The sequence below is a fragment of the Pristiophorus japonicus genome, unplaced genomic scaffold, assembly GCF_044704955.1.
Source record: "Pristiophorus japonicus isolate sPriJap1 unplaced genomic scaffold, sPriJap1.hap1 HAP1_SCAFFOLD_52, whole genome shotgun sequence".
Lineage (NCBI taxonomy): Eukaryota > Metazoa > Chordata > Chondrichthyes > Pristiophoridae > Pristiophorus > Pristiophorus japonicus.
The window spans coordinates 3,863,789-3,874,986 of NW_027254426.1; the positions used below are offsets into that span (position 1 = coordinate 3,863,789).

General features: G+C 47.4%; 1 non-coding gene across 1 annotated transcript; it reads right to left on the reverse strand.

Moving 5' to 3' along the window:
• Positions 1–977: 977 nt before the first annotated feature.
• trnal-cag (transfer RNA leucine (anticodon CAG)) lies at positions 978–1,060 on the reverse strand. The gene has a single exon. It is a non-coding gene; the product is annotated as a tRNA-Leu (tRNA).
• Positions 1,061–11,198: the final 10,138 nt, after the last annotated feature.

The following is an 11,198-nucleotide window of genomic DNA, read 5'->3' on the forward strand; positions in this document are numbered from 1 at the left end:
GGAAACAGTGATCACAATATCATTAGGTTTAGAGTAGTTATGGAAAAGGAGAAGGTATAATCATGTGTGAAAATACCCAACTGTAGGAGGACTAATTTTTTGAGTTGCAAGGGATCCGGCCCAGGTAGATTGAAACCAAAGATTTCTCAGTAAAACAGTAAATGCACATTGGGAGACATTCAAAAAGGAGATAGATCGGGTAACGACTAGACACGTTCTCATGCAGGGTGCAGAAATAGCATGATAGCTAGCTACAGCTCGGTGGATGAATGAAGATCAACTAAAACACAAAAACGGAAGCTTGTGATAAACTTCAGGCTCATATTTCAGTAGAGAAACAAGCAGAATACAGAATGTACAGAGAAGGACTATCAAAGGAGGAGGAAGTAGAATCAGCAGAAAAACAGGATATTCGCCCATAGTACTTATCTAAGGAAGGACACACTTGCCTTGGAGGTGGTGCAACAGAGGTTCAACAGATTGATTCCTGGGATGAGAGGGCTGTCCTATGATGAGAGATTGTGTAGAATATGCCAATTCAATCTGGGGTTTCGAAGAATGTTGCTTTCACAGGAAAAAATCATTAATGAACCCATTTTCTTCTTTTGCACCATGAAAGAAATGCGAACTGAGGGAGAGCTGATAATTTAATCATCTGTTCTGTGCTCTGCATAAGAACACAAGAACCAGGAGCAGGAGTCCGCTATTTGGCCCTTCGAGCCTGCCTTCTTTTGCACTGAAACAAATTATAACCGTGAGTTTAAATTAGCAGTGCGGGATATTTATCGGGCACCTTTCAATGCTTCACAAAACCATTCCTTTCGCTACGGCCACCCGGGATCGTTTCCCGGTTTGGGAAGTAACTTTGATATCACCGTTTGTAATTGAAGTGGAGTAATTTTATTATGTTAGATGGATGTCCCAAAGCACTTCAGAGTGGTGTCAAAACAAATGAGTTTGCAATTAAAAACACTGAATGTCAGGAGTGGGATTTTAACCCACGCCTCCCGAGGAGACTGCGACCTGAACGCAGCACCTTGGACCGCTCGGCCATCCTGACTGTTCGATGCTTCAGTTACAAGTTATTACTCGGGAAAGTTTCAGACCAGGCGCTTGTTCAGTGTTGCTGGAAGGGCCAGTTATCGGGATATCCTCTCCCCCGGGGTTTTCCTGAGCCTGTGCTCGGTGCACGGGGAGGTTTGGCCCGGTGTCTGAGGTAGCTTGCATCCCAGGGATGAACAATAACCCTCTGAGCTCTGGCACTGGGGACAAGCGAATAATTAATAAGCCGTTTGTGGGTTTCAAATGCAACTTAGATCTGATGGAAGAAACCGATAGTGTTGTTTCGCAGAATGAAAGAAATGCAAAAAGGGACAATCGAAATTTCAATAACTGAACTTTAATAATTAGTGAAACTTTAACCCTTGATGAAGTTTTATCCCCAATCTGATTTTACACACTCTGTATTTGAGTAGATTAGTTTTAAAATGTTCATTGCTCATGCGACAATGTACCCTTAATTGCTTTTGTTCAATTTTATTGCAGACAAGTTTTTGCTTCACAAATAATGTTTCCGCCCAGGCTCGCAACAGAGACCTTTCGCGTGTAAGGCAAACATGATAACCGCTACACTACGGAAACTGCTGCTTAGCTCAGTGCCCAGAGAGAAGTGTTCAGCAACAAGCTGAAATGCTCAATCCCTCTCTCTGCAAAAAGTTCCATTCACAAACAATTCTCTGACCGGAACTGCACCAAACAACAATGTTCTCCTTTCAAAGTAATTAAACTCCCCAATTTCCACATCTACAATTTTAAGGACAAGGACTGAAAGCGCTTTGCGATCAGAAAATTGCCGGAAACCCCTGTGGTTAATGAGAGGGCTTTTGATGGTTGATTTCCGTACACACCTTGTGTTATGTATTTAACCCTTGGCGATCTGTATCACACCACCACCAGAGGGCCGACCTGTTGGAGTCCCAAGGGATTCCAGCATCCATTGGGAGCATGGTATATAAGCACTCTGGAGTCTTATTAAAGGAGCTAATGTCACACTTACTCATTGTTCACAGTACTCAGTTTCATTCTTTATTATGAGGGTATCAATTGGCGACGAGACAATGAACAACCACGCGAAAATGCAAGTAACAGTTGGTATAACTTGATAACAGCACAGCTGGCAATGGTGGCGGAATATATTCGTGCAGCCAAAACGCACAATGACAACCTGGAAATGCACGGCACCGAATCCTCAGGGAAAAACAATTAAAGGCTTTGTCCCTGAATGGGCTACGATCCACCAACCTTGCAGTTAAAAGCTGAACGCACTGATCCATTGCACCACAGAGACTGATAGATGCACATATTGCAAAACATCCCTGTGATATCTTCACATGCACAGCACACACAGCTTCCTAACATGCAGGCTGCTCTCTCGGAACTCTCCGGAAAGAGCCTGTTCTGTTTAATGATTAACTGTACAGTTTCAGTACACAATACGTCCACATCCACAGTGTGGAGCTACAAGCATTACATGCTTCCAGACATTAAAATCCCAAACAAGGGTGTCAGTCAGTTAAATCTTCAGATTGATCTGACCGGGATGGAACTTGTTCACTCTCAGTTGTACTTTTCCCAAATAAAGGGTGGGACATTCATTGTGGATGTGTGGAAGCAGTCTGGTCCCGCACACTGCAGAAACTTCAATGTCACCACCAACCAGCTCTCCCACAACCGGTGTGATCTACCTTCCAGCCTTCCGGTGCCTTGTCTGTGACGAAGTATTCTGACTGTCCCGAAGCCGGTATCCTTTGTCATCAATCGGGTTTTAAGTTGTTTCGGTAATTTTTACCAGCTGGACAGTCGAGGCACAAATTGTAGAGTGGAAAACTTGCGTGGACCCCGGTTTTCTAGTGGTTGATTTTCCTGGTTGTGTCCGTCGGTCGCGGTGGTCCGGTTGATGCCTGTTCCCAAGTCAGTTGGTATTGATGTTCCACTGATTGGTTTTTTGAAGTTCTTTTCTCCGATGTCGTGATGTCTCTTCCTGTGTTTTCTCGCCGTGTGCTCTCGATCTTGATCTTGTTGTTCCAAAGTAATGGTCAGAAAAATAGATTGCTCTTGGCACGATAGGCTCCCAGTTATACTCTGAGAGGCTGCTTAATCTTCGTGCCAAATTTAATGTTTCTTTTGTTTAAGTTTTGCTGCCCATTGATTTTAAGTGGTCTTCTTTGTATAAGTTTTGGCAGACTAGCTAACTGAGACTTGATTAAATGTTTTAATCTGGTGTTGATAGATTTTGGGATGGTGATAATCCTTCTTTATGAACTGATGAACTCTTGTCCATTGTAATAGCACTGCTTTGGCTTCGGGAAGTCTGGGCTGAGCCACATATTTCCATACATGTTGAAAAGGTGTTGGAATATGGATGTGATATTTGGGTCCTGTGGGTGGGGTGGATAATGTTTCTTCCGTGGTCGATTGTTTAAATGCTAATGTTTTCTGGGAGCCTGATTACGGTTAAACAGCTCCCCAAGACAAACTGATTAGCTACAATATCCAAACTCTAAATCCCACCCTTCTGTCACTGCAGCTTTTCCCCACAGGCCCAAACATGCCTTTTAAAATCCCAAACTTGGTTAAGAATTGTAGATTTCCTCCATATGCTTTTTAGAATCCCAAACTTTATGTTTAATAGTCCTAAATCGAATTTCTTTTTCAGTGAGTCCAAACACTGGGGGGTTTCCATGAATTTTGGAATCTACATTGGCAGTCCCTTGGAATCGAGGAAGACTTGCTTCCACTCCTAAAGTGAGTTCTTTGGTGGCTGAACAGTCCTATACGAGAGCCACAGACCCTATCACAGGTGGGACAGATAGTCGTTGAGGGAAGGGATGGGTGGGACAGGTCCTGCTGTCTAAACTTGATTTCTGCATGCACTCGGCGATGAGACTCGAGGTGCTCAGCGCCCTCTCGGATGCACTTTCTCCAGAAGGGTGATCTTGGGTCAGGGACTCCTGGGTGTCAGTGGGGATGTTGCACTTTATCAGGGAGGCTTTGAGTGTGTCCTTGTAGAGTTTCTGCTGCCCACTTTGGCTCGTTTGCCATGAAGGAGTTCCGAGTAGAGTACTTGCTTTGGGAGTCTCGTGTCTGGCATGCGGACTATGTGGCCTGCCCAGCGGAGCTGATCGAGTGTGGTCAGTGCTTCAAAGCTGGGGATGTTAGCCCAAATAAGGCTGTTGATGTTGGTGCATCTGTCCTCCCAGGGGATTTGTAGGATCTTGCGGAGACATCGTTGGTGATATTTCTTCAGCAACTTTAGGTGTCGACTGTACATGGTCCATGTCTCTGAGCCTTACAGGAGGGCAGGTATTACTACAGCCCTGTAGACCATGAGCCTGGTGGCAGTTTTGAGGGCCTCGTCTTCAAACACTCTTTTCCTCAGGCGGCCGAAGGCTGCACTGGCGCAAGGAGGCCGTGTTGAATCTCGTCATCGATGCCTGCTCTTGTTGATAGGAGGCTCCCGAGATATGGGAAGTGGTCCATGGTGTCCAGGGCCGCGCCGTGGATCTTGATGACTGGGGGGTAGTGCTGTGCGGTGAGGACAGGCTGGTGGAGGACCTTTGTCTTACGGATGTTTCGCGTAAGGCCCATGCTTTCATACGCCTCAGTAAATACGTCGACTATGTCCTGGAATTCAGCCTCTGCATGTGCGCGGACGCAGGCCTTGGTGAGGCCTCACCTGGAATATTGTGTACAGTTTTGGTCTCCGAATCTGAGGAAGGACATTCTTGCAATTGAGGGAGTGCAGCGAAGGTTCACCAGACTGATTCCCGGGAGGGCAGGACTGACATGTAAAGAAAGACTGGATCAACTAGACTTTTCTTCACTGGAATTTAGAAGAATGAGAAGGGATCGCAGAGAAACATATACAGGTCTGATGGGATTGGACAGGTTAGAGGCAGGAAGGATGTTCCCGATGTTGGGGAAGTCCAGAACCAGGGGTCACAGACGAAGGACAAGGGGTAAGCCATTTAGGACCGAGATGAGGAGAAACTTCTTCACTCAGAGAATTCTGAACCTGTGGAATTTTCTACCACAGAAAGTTGTTGAGGCCAATTCGTTAGATATATTCAAAAGGGAGTTAAATGTGACCATTACGGCTAAAGGTATCAAGGGTATGGAGAGAAAGCAGGAAAGGGGTACTGAGGTGAATGATCAGTCATGATCATATTGAATGGTGGTGCAGGCTCGAAGGGCCGAATGGCCTACTCCTGCACCTGTTTTCTTTGTTTTTATGTTTCTATGTTTCTATGCAAAGCACAGAAAAAAATGGTTGAAGTATCGACTCTGCCTCAGTTAGCATTTCTTTCATTCTGCAAAAGAAGGTGACGGGTTAATTAATGATGCAATCCCGTGAAAGCAACACAAAAGTTGAACAAAAAAACATACGGTGACTGGCAGGTGACCGCTGCTTCTGACACCCGGTGGGAATGGGCGGGGATTTTAAAGCCCCTTGTATTGTGAAACCTTCATGTAGTCAAACATTTCCGATGTGCTGTATCGACCTCGTGGCGTAACGGTAGTGCGTCTGACCCCAGATCACGTCGAGGTCACTGTTCTTCAGGGTAATTCGGGAATTAATATTTTCTTTGCTGTTTGGCAATAACCAGACCCTTACTCCAAGGTCTGTCTCACTGTTTCCCCGGTGTCAGGCAGAGATACACCTGCTGCCCTCATTTATTTCATGTGACAGGACACAAAAGTTCAAAGTAAACCTGTAGTTGGCCACATATTGCCCTAAATAGTCAGGATGGCCGAGCGGTCCAAGGTTCAGTGTTTAGGTCGCAGTCTCCTCTGGAGGTGTGGGTTCACCTCACACTTCTGACACTTCCTGTTTTTAATCATTAAGTGAAACTCATTGTTTGACACCACGACCAACGCCTAAAAAGTGGGATTTTGCAGTCCACCTGCTCGCTTAACACTTCCGTCTGACCTGGTGCTGAAAGTGGAGATGTTTCCGCAGTGTAGCGGTTAACATGTTCGCCTCACATGTGAAAGCTCACCAGGCGGGATTATTTTCTGGAACTTTCTCCTCATGCATGCTCAGGGGCGAGTTTGTTCTCCTGTGAAATGTCATAAGATCATAAGCAGTGAGGATTAGGGGCCGGAGTCGGCCATTCGGCCCCTCGAGCCTGGTCCACCATTCAAGAAGATCCTGGCAGTTCCTCGACAGCAAGTTTAAACATCTGAGGCGAAGCTGTAATCAACGACAAAAAGGTGCATTTTGCAGAAGCCCAGCTAAATCAGTCAGTAGAGCATGAGATTCTAAATCTCAGGGTCAGAGGTGCGAGCCCACGTTTGGTGATTATTTTTCATCGAATTATATAATCAGAAGTTTACAGCACGGAAGGAGGCCATTTCGGCCCATCGTGACCGTGCCGGCCAGTAACAGGCTCTCCAGCCTAATCCCACTTTCCAGCTCTCGGTCCATAACCCTGCAGGTTACGACACTTCAGGTGCACATCCAAGCACTTTTTAAATGTGGTGAGAGTTTCTGCCTCTCCCACCCTTTCAGGCAGTGAGTTCCAGACCTCCACAACCCTCTGCGTGAAGAAATTTCCCCTCAAATCACCCCTACACTTTCTACCAATGACTCAAATTTTATGCCCCATGGTTGTTGACCCCTCTGCTAAGGGAAATGGGCCCATTCTGTCCACTATATCAAGGCCCCTCATAATTGTATACACTTCAATGATGCCTCCCCTCAGCCCACTTTTTTTCCAAGAAAAACAACCCCAGCCTATCCAATCTGTCCTCATAGCTAAGATTCTCCACTCCCGATAACATCCTCGAAATCTCCTCTGTAAGTCTCCAGTGCAATCACAGTCTTCTTCCTGTAAAGTGGTGACGAGAACTGCAGGCAGTACTCCAGCTGTGGCCTAACCAGTGTTTTATATTCAAGCATAATCCACCTGCTCTCTTATTCTAGGCCTCGGCTAATAAAGGCCAGCATTCTGTATGTCTTCTTAACCAGCTAATCCACCTTGCCTGCTACCTTAAGGGATCAGTGGACATGCACTCCCAGGTCGCTTTGTTCCTCTACAATTCTCAATGTCCTACCATTTAATGTTTAATCTCTTTCTATTGTGTCTGTAAGCACTCAAGTAATGACTCCATGAGGCAAGGTATTGTACTTGAACTGTGGTGACCTGAGTCCATTTATTGCAGCTCCTGAGTGAGGGGACATTATGGTGAGCTCCGTTTTATACCTAGTTACCTGTCGTGTACCGGCGACCACAAGATCTCCACCAGTTGCACCCTCTGGTGGTACAGGCATCGTATATACAGTGTGAAGATACATCCAGTAGTCTTATGTAACTGTACATTGTGTGTACAGGGAGTATACTTATATTAAACAGACACAACATCACTCTCCCCAAAGTCTTGTGCCACTGGCCTTTGCATTGTGTGCTCTGGCCCGAGACTTGAGTGCCCAAAGCCCTTGCACCTTGTCGATGCTTTGGCTTGGTTCTCTCCCTGTGGACCCGCAAGTCCTTATTGCCACGACATTGGGAAATGTTCAGCAGTGGATGGTTGGAGGTTGCAGTGGGGGTTTAGTGGGTTCTGGGTGTGATCCATGTGTGTCCATGGCTTCATACATCCATTCCCCCCCCGCACCCTCCCCCCCCCATACATAGACCATGTGTGTGGCTCAACACCTGCATGTGCAGACCTGTACAGACAGAAAGAACAAAAAAAACATCGGATTAGTTACATCACTGTTTGGGTTCTACAGTAGTGGAACAAGTACATTTTACAGGTAAGGTACATACGTGGTATCAAAGTCTTGCCCCTGGGTTGTGCAGGTGCAGGTGGGTGAGGACACTAGTTCCAGAGTAACCAGACTGTGTCCAGGTTGTCTGATGGTGGCGCTGTGTCCCCTGTCAGCTGGGTGGGCTCAGATCGCTCACCTGGCTGAGTCTCAGAGCCTTTGCCGTTGCCTAGTGATGGGCAGAGCCACAGGAGCGTGTGGCCTCCCTGTCCTCCTTTGAAGGGTGCGGTGTCTCCCTGCTGCTCTTCAGCGATAGTGGGAGCCTGGTCATCCCAGGTCCCGTTGGGAGGGCAGGAGGGTGATATCCGCTCGCTCCCAGTACTGGCCCTGGTGGCCAGAGAGGTGGAGCCGATCGGGGGCAGGGTACCGGTCGTGGTGCCTTTGCCGTCCGCTGATCACTGGCCCTGCAGCTGGTATGCTCCCTCTGTGTGTGGCCACACTCCCTGGGGTATCACATTGGTCCCGGAGGGGCAGGCTTCATGGTCGCTGGACCTGGGTGCTGACGGGAGGTTGCCCTTGGTTTTGTCGGCATGCTTGTAAATCCCAGCATCGCACGTCATCACTTCGTTTACTCTCACAATACATTGGTTCTGACCGCAATTGCCCGACTTATCATGATTCGTTACATTTACAAACTTGAAATTGTCAGTTACATCTTTTACATTTGTATCACCATCATCGCTGTATAAAGAGTGGAACTGTCCCTTTAATTGTGATGGGTTGCCGGTCTCCTTTAAGAGGGTCTTTCAATTTTTACCCCAATCCTGTTCGCCGTTCGGCATCACGTGTTGCTCCCTTTTGGTCTGGCTGCCGCCATCTTGACTTCAGGCCCTTCATCTCGTGGTCCAGACGCCATCTTCTTTCTCTCCATGAGGTAGACTGCGGTGATCCTTTTCTTCCCAGGCTCTGCCACGGAAGACAGGAAGTTATCTTCTGCGTGAATTTTCTTCTCCGGAGTCCTGCCACTGGAGCCTGGAAGGTGAGGTCTGGTTGTTTGGGCTGGATCATCTCGCCGTTGGGTTGAGCGGTCTGTGTCGTCGCCTCACAGTCGCGTTGGGCGGTTGGTTTTTCAGGTGTTGTGCTAGATCCAACTTCGGGGCCATGGGGGATGTCGATCGCTGGAGGTTGGAGCTATTCCCAGCTCCAAGTGATCTTTTTCATCCATCTTCTTCCTAATAGCTTTGGACCATCCCCAGCAACGATCCACAAATGTAACCTGTGCATCTCGCCGCCATGGGACACCTGGACATCCACGCTGCCAACGACTGGGATGTATCGTTTGTGTAGGTGAGCAGTTTCACTTCGATCGGGATCATTTTAGGTCGTTCGATTGGATTGTCCCAGAGTTTCTCAAAGGCCGCCTGATTCATCAGTGACTGGCTCGCCCCTGTGTCCATCTCCATCGTGACTGGAACATAGTTGACTTCAACTTCCATTTTCACCGGGGAACTCTCGGTGGTGCAGGTTAACACTACGTACACCTCATCGTCGCTGGACTCCGGATGATCAGCCAACTCTTCATCGACTCGGTGAGTATGATTTCTCTTGCATATTCGCTGGAGGTGGCCCTTCATGTTACAGCCTTTGCAAGTATAGTCTTTATAGCGGCACTGGTGGGCCCTGTGATTTCCTCCACAGCGCCAGCATGGGGTTGGCCGGTTGGCCACATGTGGCGGACTCAGGATTGTGGGACTCGGGGTTCTGTTCTCTCTTCCCTGAGAGAGACTGCTAGCAGCAGCCCTGCCTCTAAAAGGCACCTTTCGGTTCACAGTACTTGCCGGGTTAGAGTCCTGGGGGTGAGACATCCACTTGGAATCGCAGGCCGAGATCATGAACGCCTGGCTCACGTTAATTGCCTTCTGCAGGGTGACCGTGGTGTCCGCAGAGAGCAGCCTGTGGAGAAGGCCCTTGTGACCGATTCCAATAACAAAGATGTCCCTTAGTGGTGAGGTGAGGTGATCACTAAAATCACATGCTGCAGCCAATCGTCTCAGGTCTGCAGCATATTTTGCGATTTCTTGGCCTTCGGATCCACCGGTGGGGAGAGAACCGGTGTCTGGCTGTGAGGATGCTCTCTTTAGGTTTGAGCTGTTTCTGTATCAGCGTTACGAGCTCAAGATATGTTATTGTCGTCTCTGGGACTAGCAGGTCCCTGACAAGGCCATAGACGGTGGGCCCACAACTACTGAGCAGGATAGCTCTGCACTTATCAGCCAGCGAGGTCGGGTCGTCTCCCCCCATGTCATTTGCAATAAAGAAGTGTTCAAGCCTTTCCACAAAGGCCTTCCAATCTTCCCCATCGGCGAATTGTTCAAGCGTGCCAAGGTTAGCCATTGTCACATGGAAATTCGTATTCTCGTCACCAGTTATTGTGTCTGTAAGCACTCTCGTAATGACTCCACGAGGTAAGGTATTGTACTTGAACTGTGGTGACCTTAGTTCACTTATTGCAGCTCCTGAGTGAGGGTACAGTTCTGTGAGCTCCCTTTTATACCTGGTTACCTGTTGTGTACAGGTGACCCCGAGGTCTCCACCAGTTGCACTCTCTGGTGATACAAGCATAGTGCACACAGTGTGAAGATACATCCAGTGGTCTTATGTAACGGTACATTGAGTGTACAGGGTGTATACTATTTTATACATGCACAACAAAGATCATCGGTTAATTAATGGTGTTTTCCCGTGAAAGCAGGATAAAATTTATCAATGATTTAATTTCTGCATTTGGAAAGACATGGGTTAATCACGGATAGTCAGCATGGGTTTGTTCAGGGAAGGTTTTGTCTGACTAACTTGATAAAATTTTTTGAGGAGGTAACCAAGTGGATCGATGAGGGCAGTGCGTATGATGTAATGTATTAGGATTTTTGCAAAGCTTTCGCCAAGTTCCCACATGGAAGACTGGTCACGAAAGTAAAAGCCCATGGGATCCAGGGCAAAGTGGCAAGTTGGATCCAAAATTGGCTCAGAGGCAGGAAGCAAATGGTAATGTTTGATGGGAGTGTTTTGGACTGGAAGGATGGTTCCAGTGGGGTTCCACAGGGCTCAGTGCTTGGTCCCTGACTTTTAGTGGTAACATCAATGATCTAAACTTAAATATAGGAGGTATGATTAAAACGTTTTCAGGTGACACTAATTTAATCCAGAGAAGTGTGAGGCTGTGCATTTGGGGAGGGCAAACAAGGAAAGAAACACACATTAAATGGTCGGATATTGAGAAGTGTGGAAGAACAAAGGGACCTTGAAGAGCATGTCCACAGATCCCTGAGGGTAGCAGGCCAGTTGGATAAGGTGGGTAAGAAGACGCACGGAATGCTTACATTTATTGGCTGAGGCATGGGATAGAAGAGCAGGTTGGTGATGCTTGAAA